This window comes from Talpa occidentalis, unplaced genomic scaffold (genome assembly GCF_014898055.3).
Source record: "Talpa occidentalis isolate TD23 unplaced genomic scaffold, MPIMG_talOcc4v2.1, whole genome shotgun sequence".
NCBI classification, from domain to species: Eukaryota; Metazoa; Chordata; class Mammalia; order Eulipotyphla; family Talpidae; genus Talpa; species Talpa occidentalis.
Window position 1 is genome coordinate 9,290,071 of NW_026555331.1, and position 19,570 is coordinate 9,309,640.

The 19,570-nt window shown below is 45.8% G+C and overlaps 1 long non-coding RNA gene across 1 annotated transcript; it reads left to right on the top strand.

Annotated features, from left to right (window-relative positions):
- Nucleotides 1-9,255: 9,255 nt before the first annotated feature.
- On the top strand, nucleotides 9,256-16,761 carry LOC129145260 (uncharacterized). Its single transcript, XR_008550525.1, has 3 exons — nucleotides 9,256-9,374; nucleotides 15,174-15,312; nucleotides 16,673-16,761. It is a non-coding gene; the product is annotated as an uncharacterized LOC129145260 (long non-coding RNA).
- Nucleotides 16,762-19,570: the final 2,809 nt, after the last annotated feature.

A 19,570-nucleotide genomic window follows, 5' to 3' on the forward strand; every position in this document is an offset into this window, starting at 1 on the left:
AAAGGGATAAAATGAGAGTGAGAACCCTAATCGTGTCGTGTTTAGGACAATCTGTAGTTAAGGTCCAGGAGATTAAAATACACCTTTAATAAACAGAGGCATATAGTCTGCAGGCGGTGTCACCCGTCACCACAAATTAAGTTTACCTGTATTGACCCGTGTCTCCGTACAACAGGGCAGGGTTGTCAGTGTCATGGTACAAGGTAAAAAGGCCTGTAGGTTGTCCATGGTGCTATGGAAATGTCCAGGGAGGATCATAAATGTGTTCCCAGGGAAGTGGCATCTTAGCTGAGTCCAGAGAGAGTTGCCTGGCCTAGTGAGAGGAGGGGGGAGGGCAAAGGAAGGGGCTTGGGGAGATGCTGAGAGAGGGAGGAGCATGTTTCAGATGCATAAAGCAAATTCCTAGGACTGTGAATCATATTTTAATAATGATATCCTATTCGGAAGATAAGGGAGTAGTGATGGAAGTGGGACAGGAAACCCAGCAGAGAAGTGTTTGCCAAGGGAGCATGAACATTGGGGTAACAGAAATCTCTAGACCTTTATTTTTTTTTAAAGATTTATTTATTTATACAAGAACCGGGGTACAGGCCAGATGTGCTAGAGGGTGAGAGGGTTCACTAGAGACAGAGTGGGGAGAAGAACAGGCAGACTGACGAAATACACTGCTGAGGGGAGCAGCGGGCGAGACAGGAGAGGTCTGCTGCGCCATGTGGGTATCTCCCTACCTGGCCAGGATTGAATCCACACTGCAGAGGCTGTGGGCAGCTTCATAGCCCTGTGCTCAACCCGCTGCACCACCAGGGAGGCCCTTCATACTTTTAAGTGAAGGGTAAGACCTGGTGGTGCTGTCTGGAGTGCTCCTGTGAGTGCAGTAGGGAGATCGACCAGAGCAGTTAACAGGTGTCCTACCCCAAGTGGCCCATAAGCACCTGGACGTTGCGGGATGAAGAGAGGTGCAGATTCAAGAGATAGTCAAGAGCATGCAAAAGAGAGAAGATTCCAGAGCAAGTCAGTTTTCTAGCTGAGTACAGAGGAAATGGAGAGAAGGCAAATCCAGGTCATTATGAACACAGAAACAAGCCCAAACTTTGCCAAGTTGGGGGTTGGGGAGGAGGGAGACATTGTGAATTTGACCAGGTTAAAGACAGAAGTTGTGCAGGAAAGGATTTACCCTGCCTAACGGTTTGTCCCTTGCCCCAGCTCCTGGGAGGGAAACTCTTAAGCCTTTGACATCTCCTGCCTAAAGAGCCTTTTTTTACCTAGGAGCCTTGGTCCACACCTGATAATCTATGCCAACAGTAAAAGGCCAGTAGGGGATCCTGGGATCCTATGTATCAACTTGACCTCTGGAGGGGATGGGCACTGACGTCAGCCACATGGGCTGTATCCACCATGTCTAGGAGATCAACCCCCAATAGAACTCTGACAGTGAGGCTCAGATGAACTTCCCTGGTTCACAAAACTCCACAGAAAAGTAAGTACTGTCGCTTGAGCCCATTGGGAGAAACAGAACAGAACAGAAAGCCCACACATGAGACTCTCCAACCCAGCTCTGTGTTGTGTGCCTCTTCTGCTTGCTGATTCTGACTGGTTTTCTCTCCCTGTAATAAACCATAACTGTGAGAATATTGGTTTTTCTGAGTTTTGGGAGTCCCTCCAGCAAATCACTGGACCCAAGGGTGGTCTTGGGGTCTCCTGAACTGCACAGGTGGGAAGACACAACACCATCGGGAAACCTTGCCAGAATGATGATAATCATGAGCATGGCCTGGCTTGGCCAGAAGCTTCAGAGACATTATCTATAATAATTCACAAAATGATCCATCAAATAGGATGAACTCCCTCCAATTTATAGATGAGAGCCTGGAATTCATATATGTGTCCTGAATGATAAATCAAGCACTTTGAGCTTAGGATTCTAACCAGGTCAGTGGACTTAAAAGCAGACCTTTCCACATCAGGCATATGAGGGAGTACTAGGGTGAATATTCTGAAATATCAAGGCTTGTTTTGGTTTGGTTTCATGGTGTCCATTTTTCTTGGACCCTCTGATCCTGTTCCTGCATTTGAGCAGCACAGAAATTCAGTGTTAAATGACTCGGGAGAGAGATGACCCAGAAGCAGGCAGACAGAACAAAGGATGCAATTTGGAGGTGTCTGGCTTTGAAAACCTAAACTTAAAATGGGTGTAGGTAAATAAAAACATATTATTTTCATAGAATAAATTTAAAAACTAAGCCTAAGTCCTGCAACACACAGGAAAGAGCTAGAAGAATGCATGGTGGGGCTGATCATGCTCAGTCTTCTGAGACCACATGACACCCACCTGGGTTGGGTTGAGCAAAGAGGTGGGGTAGAGGGACTGGGTCCTGCCACTACCCCTTCCAAGATCAGAGAGGAGTGTGATATGGCTGAACCCCCTGAGAGGTTTGACAACCCAAGGGCAGGAGGATCCTGGGGATGGCCACACAGTCCCCAAGCCCAGACTGGGATGACTTGAGAGCAGAAGAAATGTCTTCAGGAAGATCTAGAAAAGTCCGTGGGGGAGGCTGCCCCAGAGTCCCCCAAGCCTCAATGTGTCTGAGGACAGCAGAATGACCCCCAAAATGGTATTTCCTTTATGGTAGAGTGGGACAGCACGTTGTAGAATACAGCAGAATGTTCTCCCTTTGCAGAAAGCCAGGGAGGTCAGGGATGAGAGGAACGAGCAACAGACCCTTGGCCACAATCCAGATGCGATGGTCACGTGCAGTGCTGAGGACGGCCAGTCGGGTGCCCCTCCATGCCCTTCATCAGAGGTCAGCAACACGCCCAGGCTCAGCAGCATCACCGGGGAAAATTGCCCACACTCCCCCTCCGGCCCCTGGGATTGAAGGGCACTTCCTCCTCCTAACCTAACAGAGGCGCAAATGACAAAAATTACCTTTCTGAGCTCTCGAAACTGGATGCATCCCTGCCCTGAAGGGCACGGGCTTGGGGGTCGAGAGGGCACCTGAGTTTTGGTGCCCCCTTGCAGCCGGCGCTGCACAGCCCATGCAAGACCCCTTCTTAGCTACCCTGTGAAAGCAGCCGCCTCAGTGTGGCTGATGCGGGGGTAACACTAGTTTGCCAGGTCCCCTCCTGGGGGGACATGAAGGCGGATGCCTGCTGAGCCCTGAAGGCCTAGTTCAGGGTAAGGACGGATGGGGCAGCTCACCCTGGAGGTTGCTGGGGGTTCAGAGGAGCCCCAAGCTAGAGGTTAGGAAGTCGGGCTCCCTGGAGAGGACCCTGGAATCTGCTCCCTGACCTTGGGCCAGCAAGTCGACCTCTCCCAGTTTCAGTTTCGGTCTTAAAATAGAGGTGATTGTTTCTTCACTGCTTAGTCACAGGCATGAAGAGCGGAGGGAATGAGGTCAGGAACTTGAAAAGCTGCAGCGGGGCCACAGAGCAGCTCCTGCCCCATTGTCCTTCCGCTTTCTTCTGAGGAGCATCTTCAGGCAGATTTCAGGGAGGCTGTGTCTGGCTTTTTGCGAGAGTCTGCAGCCTGGGCTGTGGGAGAATGGAGTCAGACCCAGTTCTTGCCCTAAAGAGGCGTCTCTCTCTCAACTCCCCTGCACAAAGGCCTCTAAGGGCTACTCACTAGACTCACAGGAAGTTCCAAATTCCTTCTGGGGTCTACACCACACCCCTACACCTGCGTTCTTGCTGCTCCCAAACGTTGAACTTGTTCCCGACTCAAAGCCTCCTTCCTGACTGTTCCTCTGGCCCCAAAAACTCTTCCTTTAAGGTCTGTCATGCTTGCTCACCTGATCTAGGATATACTTACTCTTTATGACTCCATTTTCTCTTACGGTGCTTTCTTTACTCTTCATCATACTGAAATACGTAAAAATATTTCATATAGTTTGTCAGTGTAATTTATCATTCTGTCTACAGAAAATACAATGTCTGTTTCATTCATCTGTATATCTCAAACACCTCAACAAGGCTGAATATTTAACAGACACTCAGTAAATATTAATTGAAGGGTCTGGAAGCACACACAGCCACAGTATAGCATCACACACACACACACACACACACACAGTATTGTTCTCATGTTTAATTGAGATGCTGTGTGCTGTGAGCTGCTTGACACTGGTGTATTCATTTCCTGCAGCTGCTGTAACAAGCCTGGTGGCTTAAACTGAAATTTACTCTCTTATAGACAAGTTTTAAAGAGCAACAGCAACTGGCAGGCTGTCAGGGGTCTCCGAAGAGGTCCGCTTCCTCAGTGCCCATCCCAGCTCTACAACGAGCCAACATCACACTCCTTCGCCAAACTCCCAGTCTCTCTCCTGTAGAAACAAAGGGCGAGAAGGTGCCTCCCAATTCTTCTCACTGTTGTGACAATATCTTTGAAATCTGAGCACAAGCAAATGCTAAGCTTCTTCCCTCCACGCCACTAAGGAATCATCGCCACTGAGTTCATGTGTTCATTTTACACGATCAAGTCCTGGAAGGGAAGACAAAGTTATTGAGGGAAAAATCCACGGCCCTTGTTTACTCAATAATGTCTGCCTGATATTACTTTTCCAACCGTGTGACCGGAGGCTGTTTCTCTAGCCCAGCAATTTTCTTTGCCTCGAGGTTCAATGAAACAAAAGAATGTTCCTTAGGCTAAGTTAGAGAAGAATTTGGATTCCAGACAGAACTTGTGCACACACATGGCTCCATTTGAAAGACTTTCCTATTGTTTTTGGAAGCCCTCAGAAAATTAAGCATCTGCTCGACTTTTTTTAATAGCCTCATGAAAATGAGTCAGTTTATAGTGTGTTTTGAAGTGAGTTCTACATTCCTGTGGGCTTGTAGCTCTTGAAATCAGCTTAGACCTACCTCCAGAGCAGTTGAGTGATTTCTGATGCTGGTTTCTGAAAACCAGAAGCCCAAGTCTGCTGGCCCCAATCCAGTTCCATCCTCACCACAGTGACCTCAGGTAAACCTCGCTTCTGGAGACTTCACATGTGAGGTACCAAGGCTGCTTACACACCAGCCCAAAACTCAGTGGTCTCAATGGAGAACACTTATTTGCTGCAGAATTTGTAGGGCAGAGCAAGGTTTGATAGAAACATTCCCCTTCTACTCACTGGGCATCAGCTTGAAGGCTGGGACCCGGAAGCATCTGGAAGTTCCTTCACTGTCTTATCTCCTGGCCCAGGCTGACCCTGAACAGCTGGGAGTGGACTAGCTGGGGTTCTTGCACATCCCTCTCCCTCTTCCTTCATGGTTTCACCTCCTGCTCTCTAGCAGGACACCAGGCCTTGACACACGTCATCTGAGGGGCCTCCCAAGGCATGTGGTTCAGTAGCAGGCACCAGGTGGAAGATGTATGGCCTTATATACTCAGCCTTAGAAACAATGTGGACTTGATTCTATCACAATCCGTTAATCAAAGCAGTCCTGAAGCTCCTGCCAAGCTCAAGAGGAGGAACATAGACCCCAACCTCTCAGAGGAAGGAAGTCAAATCCACATAGTAGGAAGAAGGTGGGATGGTATAGGTGTGGTGCTGCCATCTTTGACAACACAACCTGCACACCCCCTACACCTGCCAGGTAAACGTCAAAGCCCCCAGTTATGGATGAAGGGAATCAGTCTGACAAAAAGAGAAGTGACGTATTCATGGCCATGTGGTAAATAGGCGTCAGGACCAGGACGTAAGGGATTGGGCACCTAGAGGATGGAAGTTTTGGGGATCAGAGGTAAGTCGCTCCCCAACCATGCTGGAGTCACTACTGGAAGAAGGGACAAGAGTCAATGCCAGAAATCCAGGGCTTTGGCTGTGTCCCAAGTGAGAATAAGACCCACGGGGACACAGGCTAACATCTTTTTGTCCCAGCAGAGTGTCAGGAAAGGCTCTGGCATTGGGATTTGCTCTAGGTGGAAGCCGTGGGATCTTGTGCAAGTCACCTAACCTCACTGAGCTTCAATTTCCTCATCTGTTAAACAGTAAAAGTCATACCCTCCTACCAAGGCTCTTTGCATAAAGCAGGAAATCAGTTCATGAATACTATCATTATTACACAGCTATTTACAAACTGAAATAAATCAACAGGCTCTGTGAGTTTTTGTTTGTGTTAACACTCAAGCAAGCTCAGGTGAAAGGTGTGCTGGACTCTCCTAGTTGAGTTAAAGAGGACAATGCAGCTGAGAGCAAAGGGAGAAGGTGAGCAACCTCAGAGAGCCGAGGCCTGCACCTCCTACATGGGTGAGGATATGAAAGCCAGTCAACTATGTGAACTTAGACTAATTATTTCTTCTTTCAAAGCATCAGTTTCCTTATCTTTAAAAGTAAGATAATGTACTGACCCGATGATTTTGGTCTGTAAGGGAAATAATCCATAAAAACACCTAGTGAGGGCCTCCCTGGTGGTGCAAGGGTTAAGTCTCAGCACTAGCAAGCTATCACTAGCCTCTGCAGCATGAGTTTGATAGCTGGCCATGGAGCTGACCCTACGGGGCAGCAGACCTCTCCTGTCTCACCCGCTGCTCCCCTCAGTGATGTTTTTCGGTAGATCCACCTATTCTGCTCCCCACTCTGTCTCTCCTCTCACTCCTTACACCTCTGGCCTACACCCCAGTTCTTCTATGCATAAATAAATAAAATAATTTTTTTTTAAAAACCTAGCAAACTGCCTCGTATGTAGTCAAATTTCAGTAGAAAGAATATTTTACTCAGGATTATATTAACCATTCAATACAATTGTGGAGTTGAGTTCACACCATTCATCACAATGAATTGATTTTGATTATACAGTCAAGCACTCAACATGTAGTTACTGATCACCTACTATGTGCCAGGCACAGTGCTGACTGCCCAATATACAACTGAGAAACCAATACACAGTCTTTGCCCTTGAGCTGCTCACAGGGTGGAAGGGAAGACTCACCAGGGACTGTCAAGTTACAGGAGAGAAATCAGCCTTTCACGTACTCACATCATCTCCCCCAAAGTCTGACTCTCACCCATTAACTCCACAATCTTCAAGAATGTGGGTTCCTGTGTGTGACAGCAGCTGGATAAGAAGACACTGATTGTCTGGGATTATTCAGCAAGATTGAAACCTGCTGGCACAGTTGCTGCTGCCTCCCTCCCTTGCCCCGACATTTCTTCAGTATCCCTTTCTCTGCCACCTTCAATTTTATGGCACAAACACCCTTATGTCTTCATTTCTACTCCACACCAAAAATCTGCTTTCCACAGGAGTTGTGATCCCCACCTTATGCATACATTCCTCTAATCAGCATAACAATTCTGCAGGTTAGATTTCAAGGTCTCCTCTTGACATGCAGCTCAGAGAGGTTGAGTGTCTAAAGGGTCAAGCCTGTGGGTGATAGCGCTGAACTTGCAGTCAGGGCTGCCCAATGCCAGGTTCACCTTCAGGTCAGTTTATTTCTATTCAACAAGCTCTGAACACAGGCCTACTGTGGCACGCACTGGGACTAGGGATGAACCACACCCGGTTGCTGTTCCCTGAGGGCTCACAGACCAGGGAAGCAGGCACAACTTCAGTTTCCAATTCAAGTTAAATGAAATAATGTACATAAGATGCTTGTGTGGCACATAGAAAACTCTCGATCAATAGCAGTTACTGTCACTATGAAAATACGTGCTGAGAGAAAGGATAAGCAAGGATGTCACAGAGGACAGAGAGACCAGTCTTGCCTGTGTTCTGCAACCTGAGTTACTTGCACTTCAACTCTTATGTGTTCAGTTTAGAGATTATTTTGGAGAGATCTAGGAGAAGATTGGAACAGCTTCAGGTAGAATGTCCAGGAGTATGAGAACTTGAACACTCTCAAGGAGGACCTTTAAGAGGACTGTTGAGCCTGAGGAAGAGAAGTTGAGGATCAATTAGAAATTCCATTTGCCTGCTTATATAAAATGGAGCTAATCTGATTTTTTTGAATTCTGCTTTGCATTTTAAATCTCAAAGAAACCTGAAAGTAAGGAGTAACCCCATAAATTTTAGGGGCCCAGCCAGGCTCCTTATATCTTTCTGCTCTGCCAACTTTAGGATTAGCTTTTATACTCAAGGTTGTCTCATACTCCAAAATGGCTGCTAGAGTTCCAGCCGTCATGTCTCCATTCTAGTCAGTAGTAGAAGAAACCAAAACCAAAAACTGAGGGAGAGAGATGAGGATGGAGAGAATGAACACATTTTATGGGAGATCACCATTAGGAGACAGATTTCACTTTAAGCCAAGGACATCTCCATTTTTTAGAGTACAGCTAGCCAGGAAGAGGGCTGCCTCTTGCAACAGAGAGAATTGTCCTTCATGAGAATTTCCAAAAGCAGCCTGAATGCAAGTGTGAAGGAAGCTGTGACAGGGTTCTGGGACACTGAGAACAGGGTTGGGCTTGAAGAATGCCAAGATTCTTTCTCTAATTGTGAAGTGGAAGTCTATTCCCTGTTAAAAGACAATCAGGCATTCTTAGCTAGGACAGGAGATATTTCCGGAGATAGGGGTGCACACCCCCTCAACACCAAAGTGCCTGGAAGTGCCCACATAAACTGTCCCACTGAGTCAGAGGGGCAGCCATGTGAATCATGGTTATTTCTTGTATTATATTTAAATGTTAAAGTTACCAAATTTGTGAAAAAGAATGAGAAAGTTCCAGTAAAGGGATACAAGGAAAATAGAGACCATCTTTAATCCCTGAGGGAAAAGAAATATTCCTCTGTTCAAATTAATTTATACCAGCTACTAACCCCAGAAGCCCAGAAAATTTGCTGAACTTCTCTCACCCTCAAAGTTTCCTTATCTGGGATGGAGTTAAGAAGAGTCATTGTCACATTAAAGATATTAATGCAGCTAAGAGACATATCTGTACTTAATGCATAATACATTCTTTCTTCTTTCCCACTCTATTCAAACCACTCTAAACATTCAGAGTATATTATTCTCATCTTTATTTTGTTATTGAGGTGTAATACTATTGCAAGTGTAATTTTTCATTCTATATTTTATTTAGCCCGGGTCTCAACTATTTTGCTATAACAGACTCAAACATAATTTTCATGGTTGTATAGTATTCTAATTCATGGGTATATTTTAACTAATTCGCTGTTGGTAATAAGTATAATTGACTTATATTTATGTGATTAAGACTTTTCTCATTTTGTATCACTCATTCAGGATGTTTCCAGAAGAGAAAGCATTATAACAAAGAGTAAAAGAAGTGTAGTCTTTGATATGTGCTGCCAAATTGCTTTCCAATATTTCCTTTTTCTAGAAGAGCTGGTTTCACAGTTAAGTGTTATCTGTTGTTTTTTATAAACTGGGAATTGCTTAAAGACAGAGGTGGATATATTCTTCCTACAATCCTGACCCCTGTTACAGTGCCTGACAGGTGGGTATATTTTATTTTTTTTTAAAGATTTATTTATTTATGCATACAAGAACTGGGGTGTAGGCCAGAGGTGCAGGGTGGTGAGAGGATTCACCAGAGACAGAGTGGGGAGCAGAACAGGCAGACTGACTGAAATACACTGCTGCAGGGAGCAGCAGGCTAGACAGGAGAGTTCTGCTGCACCATGTGGGTCACCTCCCTGGCTGGAGATCAAACTTGTGCTGCAGTGGTTGCCAATAGCTTCATAGTGCTGCGTCTTAATCGCTTGCTCCACAAGGGAGGCCCGAGGGTATATTTTAATACATGTTTATTTAATGAATAAAAATGAGCATGTCTTTTCACCTTCCCAGCCACATGAGATTGCCTGTTTCATTACAACCTCATTATAAGAGATGATACTGAGACAAGGGGGGAGGGGGCAATGGATCCAGAGTACGAATTCCTAAATATATGTCTGTTATAACCTTTCTAGAAACTTCTCAAGCTTGTTCAAAACTTGTAAAACTTGGCAGAATGCAAGTTTATGACTTTCTTTCAGCAGCCACCCTTCCTCACTTATTTGCAAACTGGGTAAAAAGTACCCTCTTAAAAGCAGTTTTTGACTGGATTTGCATGGAGAGCTCACAGAATCCAGTGCCCACTCAGCTGTGTGCATCATAAGTTGAGATCTATGAGATGTGATTCCAGGAGGGATGGGAAGAGAAGTCCAGTATCCCACCCTGCAAATCCCACCGGTTTGAAATCCAATAGTGGAACACCAAGTCATTCCTTTCACAGTGAGAACTTTTTTCTGAAGATTTATTTATTTATGCATGTAAGAACTGGGGTGTAGACCAGAGATACAGGGGTGAGAGGATTCACCAGAGATAGAGTGGGGAGCAGAACAGGTGGGTCTACTGAATTACACTGCTGCTGAGGAGAGCAGCTGTCGAGACAGGAGAGGTCTGCTGCACCATGTGGGTCAGCTGGGGGGGGCGTGTTTGGGGAGATAAGGGAGGGGGATGTCAAACTTGAGACTTAACCCCTACACCACCAGGGAGGCCCACAGTGAGAACTTGTAAAAGTGCAAACCCCTAGGACATTAATCATTAGGAAGCAGGTCCTTACTTAACATCGATGAAGAGTCTTAGAAAATGCGCTTTTAAACAAAATGACAGATAACCAGAACAGGTCTCCAATACCATGATTTTGTTCCACGTCATCCAGGATTGCTTTCTGCTCATCAACATTGTAATGAAACCACATTGAATGAAGCACATCACTCCAGCACCTGCTGTAATTATGTAGCACATTATGTGATTACGCATCTATACAAAATGTCTATTTGTTTAATGGGAAACCAACCATCCCTGTCATAGTGAGAAATCTTTTTAAAATATAAACTGCTGGGACTTCAATTATCATTTATTTATTTTAATTATAACTATAATTACATGCTCCTGTATATAACACATGTGTGTAGTTATGTAAATGTTACATAACATTTAGTATATCACATAATTATAAAACATAATAAGTAATAATGACTTTTGCATGGACAAACTATTCTGGACATCAGGCAATGTAGGATGGAGAGACATGAGGAGATGAGGCGAGCCCTGTACCTGCCCCAGGGACTGTCTTGAGAGGGTCTGCAAGCCCTGGAGAGGATTCTGCACTTGATTAGTGATGTCTGTCTGGGATCCCAGGGGTCAAGAGCAGCCCTGGCCTGCATGCTTCCCATTCCCATGTGACTGTTAACATCTTTGATTGTTCCGCATCCTATTTTCCTACCCTCTTCCCACAATCTAAAATTTCGCCATTCTAAGCCAAATAAAGAAAAGATCACAGCAAAACACAAAGATGCTGACTTTCAAAACACTCCGTTAATACCACTTTATCTTGGACAATAAAAATGTTACGAGCACTGTGTCATGTGCTCCTCATAATTGTCCATCACATCAGTCAGCACTCTTATAAATTCAAGTAATAGAAACCCTGGTTCAAAATGATCAAACCATACAGGGACTAATTTTCTCATATACCAAAACTCCTGGGAGTTCCCTAATTGCTTGATTCCATTTCTCAGCATCATCAAGAACCTGGCACCTGCCCGACTTTCTCTTCTCTCTCCCTCTGCTGGTCAGTCTTGTGCTTCATGGTCCTGGCAGGTTGCTTCTATCCAGACACCAGGTGAATGCACAGTGCTCCCCCCCCCCCCCAGAGACCCTGGGCCTTTTCTAGATCCTTCTGGCTCCCAAGTAGGAGAACATTCCTCAATCCTTCATCTCTAGGCTCCCAAGCCAGGGCTGTTTTTACTATCCAGGCAGACTGGCAGATGATCCTGCCTTGGTTACAGCTAATGACCGAGGTGATGTGTTGACTCACTTTCAGCAGGGAATTTAAAATAGTAATTACCAGGTTTGACTTCTCCCCAAAAGGAAGTTTAAATTTAGCTTATACCTGCAGTTCTGCCCTACGAGTTTGGAGTCTCTCTATTCAACATTACATAGAAAACACTAATCGTGTCACACAGTTTAGGGATAAACTAATTATCTGTTATTTCTGCTGCAAATGTTAGAACATACTTAATGGTAGGGTTTGAGGAACACATACTTTGTTTATGACTGTGGTTGAGATCACAGAGTGGAGGCCAGGTTTTCAGGCTGGCTGCCCCAGACAAGGAGATAAGGCTATCTTTGTGCAAGCTGGTAATTTACTCTGATGATGAAGCACTGTCCTTGGGCTTTGCTGTAAATATCTGATCAAAACCCAAAACAAAATAAAAAACAACAAATGAAATGATGAAATGCCTGTCAAGACCCATGTGCACAACCAGCCCTGGAGCAATGAAGTCAAGGACATAGCACAGAAGTCAAGAGCACAGACTCTGGTGCCGCTCAGGCTGTCTTTGAAGCCTGACTGTGCCCTTTCTAAGCTGTGTGATCTTGGCCAAATTCTGTAACTTTCCCGGGTCTCACTTTCCTCATCTGTGAAATGGGAAGAATGATAAAAGCATTTTCTAACTGACAAACTAGGAAAAGCCCTCAGAATACTGTGACAACTAGTATTAGGGTTACCTCACTCAATCGCTTATTTATTTGAATGTTCCCCAATAACCTGCAGTTGGGGTCTATTTACTGCCCCCAGAACTGATGGGGGGGATGACAGGATGTTAGTGGAAGTGCTCAATGGCTGCAAAGCCCAATGTCCATGAGGAGAGGCCAAGTGAACAAGTGACTAAGCATGTCACCCACGCCTGGACCTCTGACCCAAGCTCCTCCCTCCTGTTCGCTTCAGCCATTGTCCTGTCCAAGTGTAGGCTCTGGGCAATGTATGAAGGACTTGGCCTTGTCCCCTCTCAATGTGTGGATGAGATCAGGTCATGGACACTTGGTCTAGCACCTGACCCAGGAAGGAGTTCACTGTGGGTTGAATGACGGTCCCACAAAGATATGCGCATCCAGCATGTATGACACTGGATTATTTGGCAGAAAAACTCTTTGTCGATGTAACTAAGGATCTCAGGATGTAATTAAGGATCTCAAGATGAGATCATCCTGGAGTAGATTGGGCCCTCAATCCAATGACAGATCCTCAAGCGAAGAGAAGGGGAGAAGATACAGAGGAGAAGGTCAGGGAGTGAGGTTATGCAGCCCAGATCAGGAGCCACCGGCAGCTAGAGGCTCCCAGCGTATTCACCATCACTGTGACCCAGTGCTTTCCTCTGCCCACAGGGCTGGGAAGTCTGAGAGGGACTAGCTTCTGTGAGGTGCCTGGGCTAGGGACACCCAGGAGAAAGTCCACCTCCCACCTGGTCTCGGGTTGCTCCTGATGGATGGGACTCCCTCCTCTGGTGGTCTTTGCACCAGAGACTCCCAGACCAGCATCATATCCTGAGCCAAGAGATTCCAAGCTGCAGCATGAAGGGAATAATTGTCAGTGAGATCCCAGAGTGTTTTGTCACATACACTTTGCAATATGACAAGTAGGCGTCCAAAATATGCTGCACGAGTGGGGAGCAAGAATTTTCCCAAAAGCCTACTTGGCAGCCCCAGTCACTTTGCTGAATCAAGTGCCAGTCTAGTTCTTGGCTTCACTTCCCCTGCCCTGTGAGGTGGGGCTGTGTCACTCAGGAGGGGGTGTGCCAAGAGGTCACCATCAGCAAAGAGACGCCTGCTTTCTGTGGGACTGGAAGCATCTGGCTGGCCCTATTGGCTACTTTGGGATTATTCTAGATGATGTCATAATAACAGCTCTTTTCCTATAATCATAAAGATAACATTCAATCACTGCTAGCTACACTCCCTGGGCGTGCCCTGTGCTGCGGCATATGCATGCGCGCCCTTTTTTCATCTTCATGATGATTGTACGAGGTGGAAATTATTATTATTATCGCTGTTACAGAGATACACACTGAAGAAGAGGAAAGTTAAACTATTTTTTCAAGATTCCGTATCCAGAAGGGGTAGAGAACAGTTTCCAATATTAGCATGTGATTTAGGGATGCCGGGGACCTCAAACTGTTAAGGGGTGTGGGTTCTATAAAGAGATCTGGCCATCCATGCACACAAAGGCAAAGACAGCTGACTCTTAACGGGAAAGATCTTTAATAGAATTAGTGTGGCGAGAATGACAGAGAGGAAGGATATTCCTCATTAAATTCAAAAAATTACCCATCCCCTCATGGGCAAAAACCCAGACAAACAGGCTCAGCCCAGTGTGGGTATGCTGCAGCCCGAAAGCTTGTCACAAGTCTAAGTTACCTTCTGGGGAACCGCAAGAAAGGGTTTAGGCAGGATCCGGACATCTGGGACAGAAGGAGAAGCGCAAAATTTAAAAGTCACCACATAATCCACCATGAGGTCAAGATAACAGTTGGCATTGTCCCTGCCAAGGACCAGGAGCAGCCTCTCTGCATATCTCTCACCTACGTCTCTTCCAAGTATCTCTCCTAATGTCTCTACCTGTCTCTCCTCCAATGTCTCTCTCTCTCTCTCCATGAGTCTCCTTCCAGCAGTACCCAGGTGCAAGTCAAAGCAAGAGAGTGAAAGCCCACAATGTTCAGTTATAAGCCAAGCTTGGCTAGTTAACTGCACCCCCAGTTCCCAGTGGCCCCCCTCACCCCCATTCAGGAAGTCAGGTTCAATGAATGCTGGAGTTGTACTCCTCAGCTCCCGAGATCCCTTCAGCATAGAGATGGAATCTGGGGGTGGAATCTGTAAAAAGTCAGGAGTGCAGGAGTTCATTGCGGATGCCATCCATGAGCTCAGAGTTTATTCCTTATTGTTCTTCTAACACCAACTCTCACCAGCCTCTCTACCAGGCTGAAGGTATGAGCACTGTACAACCATCATATTGTGCAGCTGTTGGAGTAAGGATCACAGTGGCCCCACCTCCACACAAAGTGGTGCTCGAATGTGGGGCACACTCCCTTTGATTGGCTATTTCACTTAGAAGGTGAATGGGTAAGACTATTAAGAAAGCACAAAACATATGGATCTTAGATTTATTAAAATAGGGCAGACTGAGTTTTCTCCTACCTTTTTCCTGGAGTCTGGCATGGACAGATGCTTCAGTAAGACAAAGTCCTTAGTCATGTAACTCCTTCAGGACAAGGAAGGAGACTGACATCCTTTGAGTACAATATGGTACAAAAGAAATGTTAGCAATAGGTTAATATTTGCAGCTAGAAAGTTTAATTGAGGCCAGATTATCCCGAGGGCCTCTTCCTTACGATAGTTTGTCCACCTGACATTCTACTCTTTAGTTCTTCCTTCCTAACTCAAGTCAGATTTTATTCTATTCCTCCCACATCAGACGAAGTACAGCTGAACTTACTCCCAGAGAGAAGCTCCACTGACCTAAGGATAACCTAGTTGTCTGTGGCTGTGACAGGTTCAGGAATGGGTTTAGTCATCCCCAATTCCAGTCAAGGAAGCACAAAGATCTTTCCAGGGTAAGTGGTGCCTTGATGTCTTCTGGGGGAAATGACTTTGCTGCTGGGAAAAACCACAGAAAGAAATGGACACCTTCTCTCTTTTTAAAATTGTTTTGTTTTTTATTGAGGTAATGATGGTTTATAACATCATCTATGACTCATAGGTACAGGTTTACACCTCTTCACATGTATATACCACCCACATCGACCGCCAAGGCACCCATAGACCTCCACCGCAGTCCCATGGCCCTCTCTCGCATTCCTGCCCACCCTCTCTCACCTCTGGCTCACTCAGTCCTCCAGTCACATTGCTCGGATGGAGCCCTTCTTTCTTGAGATTCTGTCCTGTCTGTGATGCTCAGAATTGCTGCCATCCACTCAATTGACGACAGTGCAAAAGCCTCGGGGAAGTTCTGATCTGGGCAGTTTCAACGTCTCATTTCAACACCTGGGTCAGCTTCCAAACACCAGAAGTTTCCAAGAGCTGAGCAGTTAGTCTCTCAAAGGCCCCCATTGCTACATTAACGTGCTTTTTAATGCAAAAAAATTGTTATTCTGTGTCAGGATTCACTTTAAATAATATTAGAACCTAGGTCAATTATATTTACTGGTATGGGGAAATACTTGTAATATGTTGCTATGTGAAAAAGCAGGATAAAATTCAAAAACATTAAAAAGCAATTTGAAAAAAAAAAAAGAATTGCTGCCATCAACGTCAGCAGTCTGAGGAGGACACCAACTGAGGACGGCGCCCGGAGGCCATTGTTGACTAGCTGATCAACAGGCTTTGGACGCCCCCTTCTGCCCCCAGCCCCTGGAATTCCGGATATGTGAGATAACACATTCCCTATTGTTTAATCAAGTTTGAGTCAGGATATTGTTTCTGCATCCCGACTAATACAGGATTCAAAGCAAACTTTCCTCCCACCTCTACCCCATCCAGCAACTGAACAGAACCCCTGAGGATGACCAACAACCCACTCCAGACACTGCGCGAGAGAGGGATTTGGTAAAGGGTGGAGGGTGGGGGTTTAAAGGCCTGAGGGATTGTGGACAATGGAGAAAAAGAACAAGGGTGCAAAGGCGAGTGAGTGGGGGCAGGTGGTTGCGTAAATGGGTGGGTGGCTGGCTGGATGATTGAGTGGATGGATGTGTGGATAGATGGAGAAACGCGTGGACAGAGGGGGACGGGCAGCGTAATTTGAGTCTCTGGTCTAAAGTAGACGTGTTACATGCCCCAGTACATTTTTTTTCTCTTAGGCTAGCTTGAGTACACTAGTCAGGCTTTGTTATTGTTATTATTGTCATGCAAATGCTTATCAAATGATCCTCGAATTTCAGTGACTTTCCACAATATGTGTTTCTATCACACTCACAGGTCAGCTGGGCCACTGGACCACAGGCTTCCGGTGATGCTCAGGTCTTCTTCATCCATCCTCATGGCAGGACCCAGACTGATGGAATAAGGACCACAGGGTACATGTTCTTCTCATGCTGGTAAGAGAAAATTCTAGAGTGCACATAGAAATTTGCCCCCAAACATCAGCTTGAAAATGGCAACTGAAACTTGTTTCCAGCTTCATTCCCTTGACCAAGATGGAACTTCCAGTCTTAGGACTTTAGACAAATTGCTTAGACTCAGTTTCCCCACCCTACCTATGGAGGAGTATGTCACAGACAGCAAGGGTTGTTGAGAAGTTCCAATGAAATAATCATAATCAACTAAATCATCTTATAAGGGACCAGCCACTGTTCATCTACTTTACATATGTTAACATGTGAGTGTGTGCGTGGTTGTCCAAAGGAGGAAACTAAAGCATAAAGAAGGTAAGTGACTTTCCCAGGTCACTCAGTTACCAGGTGGCAGAGCTGGGTTTGCAAGCCCAGGCCATCTGGCTTCATGTCTACATTCTTTTGTTGTTTTTGTGCAGTGCCCCAAAAAAGCATTTTATTGAGATTTAATACACATGTACCATTATGTTCATTTCAGGTATGCAAATGATGATTTAATATTTGTATATATTGCAAAGTGATCACCCCGACAAGTCTAGTTAATATCTCTCACCAAACATCACAAAATTTTTTCTTGTGATGAGAACTCACTTAGCCACTTTCTTTCTTTCTTTCTTTTTTTTAGACTTATTTATTTATTTATACAAGAACCGGGGTACAGGCCAGATGTACGGGAGGGTGAGAGGATTCACCAGAGACAGAGCGGGGAACAGAACAGGCAGACGGACGGAAATACACTGCTGAGGGGAGCAGCGGGCGAGGCAGGAGAGGTCTGCTCGCCATGTGGGACCCTCCCCAGCTAGCCGGGACCGAACTGTGCTGCAGAGGCTGCGGACAGCTTCACAGAGCGGCGCTTAACCGCCTGCGCCACCAGGGGAGGCCCTCACTTAGTCATTTTCAATAGGCAGCATAGTAGTATTAACTGTGTCACCACACAACATGTGACATACCCAGGACTGATTTCTCTGCGAACCAAAAACTTGTACCTTTTCACCTCCTTTACCTTCTTTATGGGCCTCCCACCCCCACCTGCGGCAACACCATCTGCTCTCTGTCCATGAGCCTGGTGTGGTTTTTGTTTTCGAGTCCACATAGAAGTGAGATTATATGTCTTTGTCTTTTCTCTGACTCATCTCACTTAGCATAACATCCTCAAGGTGCACCCATGTTGTGTCAGATGTAAGATTCGGGTGGTTTGTGACTGAATAATACTCCGTTGCATTTTTACAACACCTTTTCTTTCACCATTTATCTATCAGTGGACATGCAGTTTGCTCCCATGTCTTAGCTGTTGTAACTAACACTTCAGAGAACATGGGGGTGCAGAGATCTTTTCAAGTTTGTGTTTTCATTTTCTTCAAGTACTTGGAAGTGGAGTTGCAGGGTCACTAGGGAGTTCTAATTTTAATTTTTTGAGGTCCCTCCACACTGATTTCCATAGTAACTGTGCCAATTTACATCCCACCAGTGGTGCACAAGATTGGATTTCCTCCACACACTCTCCGACACTGTCACTTCTTGACTTTTTGATAACAGCCTCCTTGACAGGTGTGAGGTGATCTCCTCGTGACAGGGTTTGCATTTCCCTGCTGACCAGTGTTGGCGAGCATCTCCCTACGTGCTTCCTGGCCACCTGATGTCTCCACTCACATGGTACTCGCCACCGCTTGCTGTAGATCAAATGTGTCTCCTCAGAATTCGTGTGGAATTCAAATTTAGTGTTGAAACGTAGTCCCCAAACTGATAGGGTTGGCAGGTATGCTATTGGGGAGGTGATCAGGTGGTCACTCCTCAAGGGCAGGAAAGCGCTGTTATAAAAGATGCCCCCAAGAGCCCCATCCCCCCTTCTTCCATGTGAACCAGGAAGCAGGCTCTCACCAGATGCCATAACTTCAGCTCCTTGACCACAGATCTCCCAGCCTCCCGACTATGAGTCAGCATGTGTTGTTTAACTCCAGTGGCCCATAGTTTCTGTTCCAGCTGCCCAACTGGTCTTGGGCCCGCTGCACTATCACGCCTCTTGAACCAGCTCAGCACAACATATGTTGTGGGAAGCACATGCCTCCCCCCTCCCCCCCAATGAGGACAACTACAGGCTCTGGAAGAATTGCTTGGAATCTCACATGTGCGCCTTGCATGTTTGTAAGTGTCCTTGATGACATTCAAGTGCAGGGGACATGTGTGGGTGGCTCTGCCTCCTCCGAGCTCCATGACCTTTAGCAAATCATCAGCCTCCCTGGCTATCTGCTTCTGCAGAGGCTGAAAATACTTGCCCTCATATCTTAAGAATTATTGTAAACTAAAAAGAGAACAGATGCAAAAGGCCTTTGAAAATATAAGTCTTCTGCAGATGCTTGGTTTGTTTTATAATATAATGAGGCTGATCTTTTAAACATGCCAGATCCTACCCTCCAAATGAGAGCCAGTCGTGCCAGATGACTCTTTGCCTCTCCTCCCACCAAGCCACAGGCTTATTGTAATGATGCTGTTTTTCTTCAAGACATGTTTGGAATGTTTCTTTGGAAATTACCTTGACAGCTGGCTTACAAGCCAAATGAGAAAATCAGCTTTATTACCTCACAGACGGGCCTCCATTTTATTTGGGGACGCCAAAAATAGTGGTTCTGAGCTATTACCCCATCTTATTCACGAGATGCCTTTCTGGATGATTTATGTGTTTAAAAATCAAATCTCCTCTCAGAGGGAGAGAGGTGGCTCGTGGAGGCTCATGGAGGACCCGCCATGGGAATGTGAAAGCTGTATC